General features: G+C 45.7%; 1 protein-coding gene and 1 long non-coding RNA gene across 2 annotated transcripts in view; one reads left to right on the top strand and one right to left on the bottom strand.

The window, feature by feature from the left end:
* The window catches only part of LOC145504653 (uncharacterized), a 34,378-nt gene extending 33,103 nt beyond the window's left edge, over window positions 1-1,275 (bottom strand). Inside the window, exon 1 of the long non-coding RNA XR_014052372.1 lies at window positions 1,067-1,275. This is a non-coding gene — a long non-coding RNA (uncharacterized LOC145504653). The remainder of the gene's footprint in view (window positions 1-1,066) is intronic.
* CACNA1E (calcium voltage-gated channel subunit alpha1 E) overlaps window positions 1,155-15,158 on the top strand; it is a 659,107-nt gene continuing 645,103 nt past the window's right edge. The window contains exon 1 of the mRNA XM_081485817.1: window positions 1,155-1,371. The gene's annotated coding sequence lies outside the window, so the exon portion shown is untranslated. The remainder of the gene's footprint in view (window positions 1,372-15,158) is intronic.

Genomic DNA, 15,158 nt, shown 5'->3' with positions numbered 1-15,158 from the left:
GGGGCAGTACTGGGTCTTGAGCTCAGACAGACTGGCTCAGAGTTTGTACTCTTCCCACCATGCCGGGTCCTTTTATTTGGGTTCATGAGCTATGTCTGGGCGGCTGAAGGAAAGGTGTGGGAGAGCGTATTTCACTATATTCCCCTTTGTACCTTTGGACTATGTGAAGTATTATCCATTAATATATTTAAGCCAAATATATATTTCTGATTGGAAGCAGATAAATGACCCAGGACTCAAGTCCCCTTGAGGCAGGTATAAAATTCTATCCTGGATACCACGAACCCAGAGCCTCTGCCTACCATGCCAGGGAAACCAGGGCCTCCTCCTGGCTCTGATCCACTCAGGGAGTCCATGTAAGAGTGGTGGGTGGAGGTGAGGTGAGAGATGCCCAGGTCTTGCCTACTGGTGGCCTGACCCTACCCGCTGGGCCTCATGGCCATTCTGGGTCCAGGATCAAGGAAATGGGTGTCAGGCCAGGCCCTCTGCTCGGGGCTCTGCTGTGGTCTGTGGGTCTCCTCATGGTGCCCTCACCGTCCTCAGCAGCAGTCTGCTTTCTCATTGCCCCCCAGGCTATCGGCACCGTCTGTGATGAGATGGGTCAGGAGGGTACCTCTCCCCAGCGGCCGGCCTCCTCCTCAGACTGTGAGGCCGGAGAAGCCAAAATACCTGCAGCCACCATATGACCACAATGACCACAAGGGCAGTGACCTCAGGCGTGTCACAGCCATGCACCATAATGACCACAGACTCCATGACAACCAGCACCGCAACAGCCAGATGACCATACAACTGCCATGACTGTGGTAACCGCAGTGACCACACAACAGCAACCACCACACGCGTGCACAGCCACCACGGCCTGCGGGAGCCACAGCATCAGCTGCTGTGCATCAGACATGTGTTATGTTTTGACCTCCTGAATCTGAGATCTCCAAGGGTTCCCATCACAGATCAGTGGAGGTCCAGGAGGCTAGGTAACTTCCTGGACCCTGAGGTGGGAATGGGGGGCGGGCATTCAGATCAGGTGGGCTGGGCTTGGGACATGGCCTCCGCCCTCTCTTACCTGGTTCTGGGCCAGTGACTCTCAGCTGTGACTGAACAATGGGAATTCCTTAGGAGTTTTGAAAAGTTCTGTTGCCCAGGTAGCAGCTGAGATCAGCTGAATAGGACTGAGGGAAGGGTGTCTCTATGCTTGAAAGCTCCCTGGGAGATTCCTGGGTGCAAGGGGAACCTCCATCCATGTTTGTGGTTTCCGTAAATGCTCCTTCATTTACAGCTTGTAACCCCGTTTGGCTAAAAGCTGGATAGGTGTTCCTGATGTCACAGTGTTCAATAGTGAGGTAGACTCAGAGTGGGCCTCGGGGAAAGGTGAGTAAGGCAAAGGGTAATCACCAGCATGAAATTCTACCTCCTCACTGTCCAATAACTGTTTGTACCTGGCATAGGCCCCTATTCTTGTTCCTAAGGGTCAGTAAAACCCCATCCATACCTCCTTCCTTGCTTCATTGGCTCCCTGTCTTGTACAGACTCAGCCAATAGGTCTTTTCTTTGCTTCCTCTTGGCCTCCATAGCCCCCAGTTCAGAACCTGATTTCCTGTTGTCATGATTTGGGGATATTGCAGATCCTGTCCTTGGGCCAGGGACCAGGTTCCTCCTCACGTGGGGGTAAGAAGCTTTGTATAAACTTCAGCCCTGGACACATTTTGTTATGGCTTTATAACCCCCCGCCCCCACCCAACCCCGATGTTTGTGTAGGAGCCCCACACAGTCTGTTTTGGGGACACCTGAAATGCCAGGCTGAATGAGTTATGAGCTGGAATCAAGATGGGGGGAGAAACATCAACAACCTCAGATATGTGGATGATGCCACTCTAATGGCAGAGAGCAAAGAGGAACTAAAGAGCCTCTTGATGAGGGTGAAGAAGGAAAGCAAAAGAGGCAGCTTAAGATTAAATATTAAAAAAACTAAGATCATGGCATCCGGCCCCATTACTGCATGGCAAATAGAAGGGGAAAATGTGGAAATAGTGACAGATTTCCTTTTCTTGGGCTCCAAAATCACTGCAGACAGTGACTGCAGCCATGAAACCAGAAGACGATTGCTTCTTGGCAGGAAAGTGATGACAAACCTAGACCGTGTGTTGAAAAGCAGAGACATTACTCTGCTGACAAATGTCTGTAGAGTCAAGGCTATGGTCTTCTCAGTGGTCACGAATGGCTGTGAGAGCTGGACTGTAAAGAAGGCAGAACGCCAAAGAATTGATGCCTTCGAACTGTGGTGCTGGAGAAGACTCCTGAAAGTCCCTTGGAGCAAGGAGATCAAACCAGTCAATCTTAAGGGAGATCAACACTGAATATTCACTGGAAGGACTGATGCTGAAGCTGAAGTTCCAGTGTTTTGGTCATCTGATGCTAACAGATGACTCATTGGAAAGGCCTCTGATGCTGGTAAAGATTGAGGGAAGAAGAACAAGAGGGTGTCAGAGGATGAGACGGCTGGATGGCATCACCGATGCAATGAACATGAACTTGGGCAAACTGGGAGATGGTGAGGGACAGGGAGCCCTGGCATGCTGCAGTCCTCGGGGTTGCAAAGAGTTGGACACGACTGGATGACTGAACAACAACCACCTCATGTGGTATTCCATATCTTATCATAGGAGAAATCTCACCACCTCAGGCTGCTCCTCACCCTGGAAACTCACAACACCAAGTGTGGCCCCAGCTTATAGCACTGTGTCTCTGCTGTAATTCTCAGAGATGCTGATCTTTTTGAACAAGGCTTCGACTTTTAATTTTTTTGTATTTTATCTGTTATGGCTAAGCATTTGGAGCAGAGGGGACTTTGAAACATGAATTTACAGCACGGTTGTACCTGTAAGTCTTATAATTACTACTCTGTTTTGGCTCTCCAGCAGGCCTATGACAACACCAGGCTCACAGAGTTTATTTACATTTGAAAGTGTGGAATGAACATTGAGGTTGGAAGGTGCCTTGAAATCACCTCACTCCGCCTTCTCATTTCACAAAGGAGGAGACCGAGGCCCAGTGCCTTGCTTTGGACTCTGCACATTGTTAACAGCACAGCCAGGAAGATAAATCTGACTCTACAGCCTGGGTTTGGAATACCTGCCCTTGAACATGATTTCTCCTATACAGAATGGTTTTTTGGCTTTGCAGCCCTATCTGAACCTCACTCCCAGTTTAAGGGCCAACTCAGGATCTACCCAGTCCTCCTGTGGTCTCTCCCTCATCTTGAGGCATCTGGCACTTAAAAGCAAGGGAAAGGGGATCAGCTCTAATAACTACTGAATGCCTCCCTTGTAATGGTTTTGTGTGGGAGCTCACATTTTCATATACGCTACTTCCCTCTAGTGGTCACAATATACATCAACCGTATAGTCTGGAACAGAAGTTTAACTTGCTGAATGATTCAAGACTACTCAGTTCCTCTTGAAATCATTAAATTTCTCATAGTCATAACTTTCCTTCCCTGCATCGAAACATAAATTCAAATCCTATTTATTTGCTATTCCAATGTCAAAGCTATGATTTTTCCAGTAGTCATGTGTGGATGTGAGAGTTGGACTATAAAGAAAGCTAAGCGCCGAAGAATTGATGCTTTTGAATTGTGGTGTTGGAGAAGACTCTTGAGAGTCCCTTGGACTGCAAGGAGATCCAACCAGTCCATCCTAAAGGAGATGAGTCCTGAATATTCATTGGAAGGACTGATGCTGAAGCTGAAACTCCAAAACTTTGGCCACTTGATGTGAAGAACTGACTCATTGGAAAAGACTCTGATGCTGAGAAAGAAGGAATTGAAGGCGGGAGGAAACGGGGACGACAGAGGATGAGATGGTTAAATGGCATCACCAACTCGATGGACATGAGTTTGAGCAAGCTCTGGGAGTTGGTGATGGACAGGGAAGCCTGGTGTGCTGCAGTCGATGGGTTCGCAAAGAGTCGGACACCACTGAGTGACTGAATTGATGTCAAGTATATAAGATATGTATGAATATAATCAGAAGCTATAATAACTACCTTGATGGCATCTGACATTTTCCAGTTGATGCTGCTCATCTAGGCAGTACTGTCCAGTAGAAACATAACGTGAGCCACAGAGTAATTAAAAATTTCCTAGTAGCATCATTTATTTTAAAAAGTAAAAAACACGTTAAATTCATTTTAATGATATATTAATATATCCAGGATATTATAATTTTAACACATATCCAGTGTAAAAATTACCAAGAGATATCCTTTTTTTCCTTGTACTAAGTTTCTGAAATTTGGTGTGAATTTTACAACTGCAACACATCTCAGTTCAGACCAGCCACACTAAGTGTTCATGAGCCATGTGTGACTAGTGGCCACTAAGTTGGACAGCAAAGGTCTGGGACAGTGATTTCCAAACTCTGTCCTTGTTATTGCACTGATGTTTGTATGTCCACCTGTTTTCACCAGTATGCAGCAGAATGAGAAAAGTAAGAATTGTGCTTTTAAATACATAAAGTCAGTGTCAGATTATCACCTATCTTGCTCGAGGGAATGCCTGGAGGATGTCTTTCTGACTCCTGCTGTTAATATAATCATTCTTTTATGGAATGATGGTCATAGCAAATGACAGATGACTGACCAAGTGTCCCTATTTTGTAAATAAAACATTCTTCATGCTCTCCAGGGGCCCAGACTTTGTGTGCACATGTTACTGGTGTGTGACATATTAAATTCTGGGAGCCACAAGCTAAGCATCTCTTCCCACCCTCCAAGCAAGCTTGGACTATTGATGGTCACAAATGGGACCACGCGTCTGTGTGGCAAGGCTACTGGCCAATTCTCAGTGTGTCAACTCTACACCTTTTTCTCTGCCTCACAAAAACATAAAGACATGCAAGCAAGTGAGCATGATGCGAATACAGGGTGACCTTGAATTTACTCTAAGAACCACAACTAAAAGAGTAAGTCATTAGCAAAGTTCAGTTCCTAACAGTATCAACAGAGTCTACAGACTTGGTTGCCACACACCTGGAAGATGGCACTACAATTTCACACTGTTTGGTTTCGTTGCTAAGTCATGTCTGACTCTTGCAATCCCATGGACTGTAGCCCACCAGGCTCCTCTGTCCAGGGAGTTTCCAGGCAAGAAAACTGGAGTGGGTTCCCATTTCCTTCTCCAGGGGATCGTCCCAACCCGGGAATTGAACCCGGGTCTCCTGCACTGCTGGCAGATTCTTTACCAACTGAGCTACCAGGGAAGCAATTTCCCATGGTTGGTTTTAAATGCGAAGCGGTGAAAGCGATGAAATACTAGAAGAGAAGCCACTGTTTTATGGGAAAGGACTTTAATATTCTCCCGAGTTTTATAACAGACAGTATCTGAAGTGCTGCTGGGTAAATTTGTCTCACTTCACGTGGCTGAGGGATGGAGGGCTAAGAGCTCCTTTCCAGGAATCAGGGGCTTCACCCTCTGTGCACACATAAAGAGTGTCTAATTGCAGTAGTTCCAAACTGCAGTCCGGTCTCTGGGTCCCCTCTTTTCTGACTGATGCTCCTCCTTTGGCTCACTTCTCTGCCCTAATGTCCTAGCAGGTCACAGCCCTATCCCAGGATTTGAGACATCCTCACGGTGTCCTGAAAATATGCTTTCTGGCCACCCAATTACAAATGCAAGGGTCTTTGTTCAGCTGTCACTAGGGTACTCATTAGCACTTGTATTTCTTTTTCAAATACAGCCTCTACCCTCAACTTAAGATATGGGAAAGATGCTAGCAAATTGAGAATTTGTAAATCCAATAATTTTGATTGCTCTGGGAGCTCACTATTTAAGAAATCCTAGGGTGAATTCTTCTGTAAATTGAGTCGTCAGCCCTCAACTTGTTTTAAAAGTTCAAGTTTCAATATATCTTGCCTGAGGGAGATAAGTCCACTTGAATTAAGAAGTTTAAAGGATGCAAAGAAAAGATTGAGGCTTCAGTGCTCCTCCTCCATATTTAAATAGTGGCATGTAATCACAATTATCCAGCTCCAAGTAATTACGCTAGTATTAATGAAGGGACCCTAATCAAAAACTGTACCCAAGGGAAGCTTCTGCCTGAAAGTCAGGGTTAATGGCCCAGCCATTGTTTTAATGGATTTTCAATGAGGTGTGAAGATGACAGGCCAATAAGGGTGAAATTTTATGATGCAGCTAAACAAGCACAATTAGTGTTTTGCCGTTAGTATTCTGACCTTGTTTCTGCTTTTATTTCCTTACAACCCTGGTGAACTGATTCCCTGGATGTTTAGTTATTAATTTATGGTTAATAGAATTCACAGAGCCTTTGTTAATTCTGAGTTCAAGTGTCCCATCTCAGCTGCTTTTGTTGGAGGGGCATTACTAAGGTCCCTCCCTAAAGACATTTCAAGGGTGAGCCTGATGACCATGGACTCTGATGACCCACCCATTTTTGCTCTCCACCGGCTCCGGCTTCTTCCAGGCTCTCCGGCCCTTTAGATACCCAGCCCCCACAGCCTTGTTATCTAGAGTAGCCAGAGCCCCCACCTTGGAGGAGTGTGCTGCCTGCTCAGTTGTGTCCCCCTCTTTGTGTCCCTGTGGACTCTATCCCGCCAGGCTCCTCCATCTCTGGAATTTTCCAGGCAAGAATACTGGAGAGGGTTGTCATTTCCTACACCAGGGGATCTTCCTGACCCAGGGGTCGAACACTGAGTCCCTTAGTCTCCTGCTCTGGCAGGTGGATTCTTTACCACTGCACCACCTGGGAAGTCTGGGAGGTGTGTAGTTAGTGGTTATAAACTCAGCCTCACCTGGGTTTGTCTCCTGCCTCTAGTAGCTCTGAGTCCTTTGGCAAATCACTGGGTCTTTGTGTAAGATCAACGCCTCTAGGGCCTATGAGGGATCCTCCAGGGCCCTGTCTTGCCTCATTTTGAATCCAAGTCCCTGAGCTCAGATTCTGGGCTAGATCTACCTTGAGTCCACCCCTAGTACTTCTGGGGACTCAAAATTTGATCACGGCTTTTATTCCCCTAGAGGTTTCCCTTGTGGCTCAGCTGGTAAAGAATCTGACTGCAGTGTGGGAGACCTGGGTTCGATCCCTGGGTTGGGAAGATCCCCTGGAGAAGGGAAAGGCAACCCACTCCAGTATTTTGGCCTAGAGAATTTCATGGACCATGCAGTTCATGGGGTCGCAAAGAGTTGCACAAGACTGAGTGACTTTCACTTTATTTCCCTGGCTGAATTCCCTCTTTCTGAAAAGCAGCATGAACCCTTTTTTTTTTATTTTGAAAATCTGTCTCCTAACCGACAGGTTGGCAAACTATGGCCTGTGAGCTATGTCTGGCCCACTGCCTAATTTGTAAATAAAGTTTTATTGGAATATAGCCATGCTCATTCATTTACATATCGTCTGTGGTTGCTCTCCTGTGACAATCGCAGTCTAAAACATTCACTGTCTGGCCTGTAATGGAAAATGTTTACTGTTTTTTGTCTGTGGGGATTGAATTATGTCTTGTGAAAAAGATATGTTAAAGTCCTGACCCACGGTACCTCAGAATGTGGCCTTATTTGGAAACAGGATCTATAAGGACAACAATTATCTTGGATTAGAGCTCACCCTACTAGCCTCATTTTAACAACTTGATTACCTGACAAGATACTTTATCCTCTCCTTCTGCCTCCTGACCAACCCTGGGGCTTCCCTGTGTGACAGGGTTCCCTGTCCACCCTCCTCGGGAGAACTACAAGTAACGAACTCTCTTTTCAATGGCAATTGTCTTCTGAGCTGTTGGTCTCTCAAACCTGAAGAAAACTGAAATCCCAGGTGCATTTTAGAACACAGGGACAGACAGAGAGGGAAAATAGTGTGAAGATGAAGAGGGAGTGTCATGTGATGATGGGAGACGGGTGTGATGTGTTTACAAGTCACAGGACACTTGAAACTACAGAAGGTTTAAGGGCCAGAACAGTTCCCTCCGTAGCACCTTCAGGGGTAGTGGGGCCCTGCTGACACCTTGATTTTGGACTTGTGGCTTTCAGAAGGCGAGACAGTAAATTTCTGGGATTTTTCAGCATAAACGAAAATTTATTGATAGAAGCATGAAAAAAAGTGACATCTTCTAAATTTGTACATCATGCTGTGTGGGTTAGTGGTGGTCCTGCATTTGAGCGCAAAGAGGATTATGCAAGAGGTGGTGGTAGTTATTTAAAACAGCAAAAGGATCATGATGATGACGTCAAGCTCTTGATTTGTAATGGCACATTTTTAAAGATGTATTGGACAAATTTTGAAGTCATGAGAACAATATTTGAGCAACTCTGCCTGGATTTTTTTTTATTTTTATTCCAATCTAGGTGCTTTACAATGTCGTGTTAGTACCTGCTGTATAGCAAAGTGCATCAGCTGTTCAGTACACGTATACCCCCTCTTTTTTAGATTCTTCTCCCATATAGGTCATTACAGAGTATTGAGTCCCCTATATGGTTGGTTCTCATTCGTTATTTATTTTATACACAGTAGTGTATGTATCAGAGAAGGCAATGGCACCCCACTCCAATACTCTTGCCTGGAAAATCTCATGGACGGAGGAGCCTGGTAGGCTACAGTCCATGGGGTCGCTAAGAGTCGGACACGACTGAGCGACTTCACTTTCACTTTTCCCTTTCATGCACTGGCGAAGGAAATGGCAACCCACTCCAGTGTTCTTGCCTGGAGAATCCCAGGGATGGCGGAGCCTGGTGGGCTGCCATCTATGGGGTCGCACAGAGTCGGACACGACTGAAGCGACTTAGCAGCAGCAGCAGCAGCAGTGTATGTATGTCAATCCCAATCTCCCAATCCATCCCACCTCTCCATCCCCCCTTCTGTATCCATACGTTTGTTCTCTATGTCTGTGTCTCTATCTCTGCTTTACAAATAAGTTCACCTGTACCATTTTTTATAGATTCCACATCCTTCGGAAGTATCACCATCCTTTGTCCATCTGTCAGGATGGACTGACCCACATTCAATGGCTGTTCACATGGAACTTTAGCCTTCAGAGTTCTTCTTTGAATACTAGCTGCTAACACAAAGATCTGCACCTGTGGCGGCTCCACGCCCTAGGCTTCAAGGCTCACACCTGGCTGGCCCTCCTACTCCTCGTGGGGAAGCGTGGGGGAGGAGGGTTGGGCTGGCGTCACTACCCCCCTGGTTAGCAGGGGAGCACCAAGCGCCCCAAGCCTGATCCCAGCCCTCTCACGCCTCTCTGACCACCAGGCAGGCCGGGTATGGGCCCAGCATGCCAGCGCCATCCATTTTCAGGGCTAATTGATTCGGCAGGTGAGTTGTTACCTACTCCTTTGCGATTCTGACTTCCATGGCCACTGTGTGCTTCTGTTGTTTTAAGTCAGTTTGGGATTGTGTTATGGCAGCCTAAGAAAGGAATACATGCCCTAACCAATCGTTTTGTTTCTTTTATTCCTCATTGTTCTTTTGCGCGGCATATTTGTATGTGTGGTAAACTGGGCTACAGCCCATGGGGTTGCAGAGAGTGGGATATGACTAAGCACAACAACACAGTCATTTCAAGGTGACCCTCACACAGAGTGCTGTGTTTGGTCTCCTGAAGTAGTTAAGCCAGTAGGCAGCTCATTGAACTCCAGACTGAGGTTCAGAGACCTCGGGGGGACCTGCATAAGGTCCCACCCCCAAAAGGCAGTGAGTGGGGAGTGAACTAGTATTAACAAGGGTTCCTTATGAGTGCTGCTTTGCTAACATTATCTCAAGACCCTCCAACCCAGAACCAACCTGAGGATTAGTCGCTGAACCATTATACTAAGACAGCTTTGAATATAGAAAGGGGGTTTTCTTCTCACCTCATCTCAGTCTCTCTACTTGGCTTCTCATGACAGAACCACCTGGAGGTGGTCAGATACCTGCCGCTTTTCACAGCCCTGATTAGAACCAGCTGGTGCTGACCAGAGTGTCTGGGGAAGCTATTTCCTTGAAGGATGATGAATTTACCAGTGTGTGTTGAAACGAGACAGGATTGCTCTAGAGACCACTTCAGTTGCCGCTCTGGGCTGTGGTGGGGGTCTGAGGAGGGGAGAATGGGGAGGAACCTGGGACTAGGCCAGGTGCTAGCGTTATCGCGATGGCTGGAGCTGGTTCTGGTCAAGGCTCCGTCTGGATGTCATGGATCCCCCCGACCTCAGACACCAGGTGCCCGATGAATCTCCTGAGGTTTTTACAGCCGTAAAGTCCATTTCAATAGTTACAACATTTCTTCCACATCAGGGATATTTTGTAAAGTTATGTCAGGATTTTGGGGACTGTAACTGGACGGGCCATCTCAAAAGGATTATGATCCCCATTTTATTTATTTATCTGGCTGCACTGGGTCTTAGTTGAGGCATATGGGCTCCAGTTTCCTGACCAGGGATGGAACTGAGGTCCCCTGCATTGGGAGCATGGAGTCTTAGCACTGGACCACCAGAGAAGTCCCTATCCCCATTTTATAGATGAGGACATTGAGTGTCCATGGATTGAATTGTATGTTCATTTGCCTAGTTGTGTCCGACTCTGCGACCCCATGGACTGCAGCACTCCAGGCCTCTCTGTCCCTCACCATCTTCCGAAGTTTGCCCAAGTTCATGTCCATTGCATCAGTGATGCCATCCAACCATTGAATTGTATCCCTTCTGTCCCCGCCAAAAGACATGCTGCAGTCCTAATCGTCAGTCTCAGCATGTGACCTTATTTGGAAATAAGGTCATTGTAGGTGTGATTGTAGGGGTTGCCAAGAGTCAGAGATGACTGAGCAACTCACACACACACACAGGTGTGATTACTGAAGATGTGGTTATCCTGGAGCAGGGAGGGCCCTTAGTCCACTATGACTGGTGGGCTAAGAAATTGATGTGAAGCTACAAGGAAAGAACGCCAGGTGAAAACAGAGGTAGAGACTGGAGGGGTGCAGCTGTGGGCTGAGGAATGCTGAAGATTGCTGGAAACCCCCCAAAGCCAGGAAGAGGCAAGGAAGGATCCTTCCCTAGAATCTTCAGAGGGCAAGTGACCTCTCCAACACTTTGGTTTCAGTCTTCGAGACTCCAGAATTGTAAGAGATAAGTTTCCATTGCTTTAAGCCATCCAGTTTATTGTACTTTGTTGAGGCAGCCTGAGGAAATTATACAGGGGTGTTATCTTTTTAAGGATCTTATTGCTAATTGTGAAATTTAAGATTTTATCCTAGCCAAAGAAATTTTCCACATTCTATTGGCCTATTAATCTGATGTTCCCTGAAGACTATAATGCTTTGTTTTTGGGGAGGGATCCTAGGGCGGCACGAGAATTCACAAAGGCCCGTTTCTTTCCACCTTATTATTGGGGAGTAGGTTAGGGGTCCAACTGGGTGGAATCTGAGTATCTCCTGGAAACTGACAGTGTGGGTTTGGGAAGAGGAAGATGAAGGGGGTCTCAGGTGTGAGCTGTGGCAGAGACTAGTTGAAGATGGCCTAGACCCCAAGGACATTAGGTGCTCAAACCTTGGCTACTGTTTATTTGTCTGAGGATTAAACTATCAGTTCAGTTCAGTCACTCAGTCACGTCCAACTCTTTGCGACCTCATGGACTGCAGCACGCCAGGCTTCCCTGTCCATCACCAACTCCTGGAGATTACTCAAACTCATGTCCATTGAGTCGGTGATGCCATCCAACCATCTCATCCTCTGTCATCCCCTTCTCCCTCCACCTTCAATCTTTCCCAGCATCAGGGTCTTTTCCAATGAGTCAGTTCTTCACATCAGGTGGCCAAAGTATTGGAGCTTCAGCTTCAGCATCAGTCCTTCCAATGAATATTTAGGACTGATCTCCTTTAGGATGGACTGGTTGGATCTCCTTGCAGTCCAAGGGACTCTTAAGAGTCTCCTCTAACACCACAGTTCAAAAGCATCAATTCTTTGGCACTCGGCTTTCTTTATAGTCCAACTCTCACATCCATATATGACTACTGGAAAAACCATAGCTTTGACTAGATGGACCTTTGTCGGCAAAGTAATGTCTCTGCTTTTTAATATGCTGCCTAGGTTGGTCATAGCTTTTCTTCCAAGGAGCAAGTGTCTTTTAATTTCATGGCTGCAGTCACCATCTGCAGTGATTTTGGAGCCCAAGGAAACAAAGTTTGTCACTGTTTCCATTGTTTCCCCATCTATTTGCCACAAAGTGATGGGACCAGATGCCATGATCTCGGTTTTTTGAATGTTGAGATTTAAGCCAAGTTTTTCACTCTCCACTTTCACTTTCATCAAGAGGCTCTTTAGTTCTTCTTTATTTTCTGCCATAAGAGTGGTGTCATCTGCATATCTGAGGTTATTGATATTTCTCCCAGCAATCTTGATTCCAGCTTTTGCTTCTTCCAGCCCAGTGTTTCTCATGATGTACTCTGCATATAAGTTAAATAAGCAGGCTTACAATATACAGCCTTGACATACTCGTTTCCCGATCTGGAACCAGTCTGTTCCATGTCCAGTTCTAACTGTTCCTTCTTGACCTGCATACAGATTTCTCAGGAGGCAGTTAAGGTGGTCTGATAGTCCCATCTCTTAAGAATTTTTCAGTCTGTTGTGATCCACACAGTCAAAGGCTTTGGCGTAGTCAATAAAGCAGAAGTGGATGATTTTCTGGAACTCTCTTGCTTTTTCGATGATCCAACAGTTGTTAGCAATTTGATCTCTGGTTCTTCTGCCTTTTCTAAATCCAGCTTGAACATCTGGAATTTCACAGTTCACGTACTGTTGAAACCTGTCTTGGAGGATTTTGAGCATTACTTTGCTAGTGTGTGAGATGAGTACAATTGTGCAGTAGTTTGAACATTCTTTGGCATTGCCTTTCTTTGGGATTGGAATGAAAACTGACATTTTCCAGTCCTGTGGCCACTGCTGACTTTTCCAAATTGGGGTCATATTGAGTGCAGCACTTTCACAGCATCATCTTTTAGGATTTGAATAGCTTAGCTGGAATTCCATCACCTCCACTAGTTTTGTTCGTAGTGATGCTTCCTAAGGTCCACTTGACTTCATATTCCAGGATGTCTGGCTCTAGGTGAGTGATCACACCATCATGATTATCTGGGTCATGAAGATCTTTTTTGTATAGTTCTTCCGTGTATTTTTGCCACCTCTTCTTAATGTCTTCTGCCTCTGTTAGGTCCTTACCATTTCTGTCCTGTATTGTGCCCATCTTTACATGAAATGTTCCCTTGGTATCTCTAATTTTCTTGAAGAGATCTTGTCTTTCCTATTCTGTTTTCCTCTATTTCTTTGTATTGATCACTGAGGAAGGCTTTCTTATCTCTCCTTGCTATTCTTTGGAACTCTGCATTCAAATGGATATATCTTTCCTTTTCTCCTTTGCCTTTCATGTCTTTTCTTTTCTCAGCTATTTGTGAGGCCTCCTCAGACAACCATTTTGCCTTTTTGCATTTCTTTTTCTTGGGGGTGGTCTTGATCACTGCCTCCTGTACAATGTCATGAACCTCCATCCATAGTTCTTCAGGCACTCTATCAGGTCTAATCCCTTCAATCCATTTGTCACTTCCACTGTATAATCATAAAGGATTTGATTTAGGTCATACCTGAATGGTCTAGTGGTTTTCCCTACTTTCTGCAATTTAAGTCTGAATTTGGCAATAAGCAGTTCATGATCTGAGCCACAGTCAGCTCCCAGTCTTGTTTTGCTGACTGTACAGAGCTTCTCCATCTTTGGCTGCAAAGAATATAATCAATCTGATTTTAGTATTGACCAACTGGTGATGTCCATGTGTAGAGTCTTCTCTTGTGTTGTTGGGAGAGGGTGTTTGCTGTGACCAATGTGTTCTCTTGTCTAAACTCTATTAGCCTTTGCCCTGCTTTGTTTTGTACTCCAAGGCCAAATTTGCCTGTTACTCCAGGTATCTCTTGGCTTCCTACTTTTGCAGTCCAGTACCCTATAATGAAAAGGACATCTCTTTTGGGTGTTAGTTCGTGAAGGTCTTGTAGGTCTTCATAGAATCATTCAACTTCAGCTTCTTCAGCATTACTGGTCGGGGCGTAGACTTGGATTACTGTGATATTGAATAGTTTGCCTTGGAAACAAACAGATCATTCTGTCATTTTTGAGATTTCATCCAAGTACTGCATTTCAGACTCTTTTGTTGACTATGATGGGTACTCCATTTCTTCTAAGGGATTCTTGCCCATAGTAGTAGATATAATGGTCATCTGAGTTAAAGTCACCCATTCCAGTCCATTTTAGTTCTCTGATTCCTAAAATGTTGATGTTCACTGTTGCCATCTCATTTGACCACTTCCAATTTGCCTTGATTCATGGACCTAACATTCCAGATTCCTATGCTATATTACTTTTTACAGCACCAGACTTTACTTCTATCACCAGTCACATCCACAACTGAGTGTTGTTTTTGCTTTGGCTCCATCTTTTCATTCTTTCTGAAGTTATTTCTCCACTGAGCATATTGGGCACCTACCAACCTGGGGAGTTCATCTTTCAGTGTCCTGTCTTTTTGCCTTTTTATACTGTTCATGGGGTTCTCAAGGCAAGAACACTGAAGTGGTTTGCCACTCCCGTCTCCAGTGGACCATATTTTTGTCAGAACTTTCCATCATGACCCGTCCATCTTGGGTGGCCCTACATGGCATGGCTCATAGTTTTATTGAGTTAGACAAGGCTGTGGTCCATGTGATCAGATTGGTTAGTTCTCTGTGATTGTGGTTTTCATTCTGTCTGCCTTCTGATGGAAAAAGATAAGAGGCTTATGGAAGCTTCCTGATGAGAGAGACTGACTGAGGGGGAAACTGGGTCTTATTCTGATGGGCGGGGCCATGCTCAGTAAATCTTTAATCCAATTTTCTGTTGATGAGCAGGGCTGTGTTCCCTCCCTGTTGTTTGACCTGAGGCCAAACTAAGGTGGAGGTAATGAAGATAATGGCAACCTCCTTCAAAAGGTCCCATGCAGGCACTGCTGCACACAGTGCCCCCAACCCTGCAGCAGGTCACTGCTGACCCACGCCTCTGCTGGAGACCCCTGGACACTCACGGGCAAGTCTGGGTCAGTCTCTTGTGGGGTCACTGCTCCTTTCTTCTGGGTCCTGGTGTGCACAAGGTTTTGTTTTACCCTCCAAGAGT

The sequence above is a fragment of the Giraffa tippelskirchi genome, chromosome 5 (genome assembly GCF_054371585.1).
Source record: "Giraffa tippelskirchi isolate mGirTip1 chromosome 5, T2T-mGirTip1v1.2.pri, whole genome shotgun sequence".
NCBI lineage: Eukaryota > Metazoa > Chordata > Mammalia > Artiodactyla > Giraffidae > Giraffa > Giraffa tippelskirchi.
This window is presented reverse-complemented; position numbering and strand designations above follow the sequence as displayed.